Source organism: Lepidochelys olivacea, assembly GCF_965140295.1.
Source record: "Lepidochelys olivacea isolate rLepOli2 genome assembly, chromosome: 8".
Lineage (NCBI taxonomy): Eukaryota > Metazoa > Chordata > Testudines > Cheloniidae > Lepidochelys > Lepidochelys olivacea.
In genome coordinates this window covers 76,728,893-76,729,911 of record NC_140418.1, presented here as the reverse complement: position 1 = coordinate 76,729,911, position 1,019 = coordinate 76,728,893, and positions in this window count along the sequence as shown.

Here is a 1,019-nt window from a genome sequence, read left to right as displayed (position 1 = left end):
ATGTGGAGTAAGGAATATATATATTTTTAAATAAAAATTTACTTGTATTTTTTCACAGTTTAAAAATATTTAAAAGTTTATTTTGCCCTGATAACAAAAGTGTCTGAAAAATTATTTTGTACTGGCAAAAGCTAATGGTTAGATCAACTGTTTCTTAATTTTGGCTAGAAGAGGATAGTGTGCTTCCAGCTGTCTACCTTGAGTAGCATATTTTTTAATAGATGAATGTATCATCTCCTGGGCCATTGTTAATACCTTAGGATCTTTTTTTCTAGGGGCTGATTCTGTGGGATGTTGAGCAGCCTCAATCCCTGTTTTCATCAATGGTGCCCAGTACCTCACAAAACCTGACCTTGATTAAATGTCCTTTTGTTGAGACTCCACACATACCAACTATTCTCCCAAGTGGTCAAAGTCATTTAGGCCTGGTGTACACTAGGCGGGGGATTGAGCTAAGATACGCAAATTCAGCTACTAGAATAGCATAGCTGAAGTTGACTTATCTTAGATGGACTTAAATCACTTACTTTGCGTCCTCGCGGCGCGGGATCGACGGCCACCGCTCCCCCATCGACTCCACTTCCGCCTCTCGCTATGGTGGAGTTCCAGAGTCAACGGCAGAGCAATCGAGGATCGATTTATCGTGTCTACACTAGACACGATAAATCAATCCCCAACAGATCGATCACTACTTGCCAATCCGGCGGGTAGTGTAGACATGGCCTTAGAAAAATTTCTAAGGGGCCTAAGGAAATTAGGTGCACAACTTCCATTGAAAGTTAATGGGCACCTAACTCCCTTAAGCCCCTCTAAAAATCTCAGCCTCCATCTCATGCAGTATGCTGAACAGAGCACATCTGCTGTCGTTATTCTTCAGAACGGAACGAGTAAGGCTAAGATTTTCAAAGTAGTATAGGAGAGTCAGTCTTGGAAGGAGGAGTACTTGTGGCACCTTAGAGACTTTGTTAGTCCCTAAGGTGCCACAAGTACTCCTCGTTCTTTTTGCTGATACAGACTAA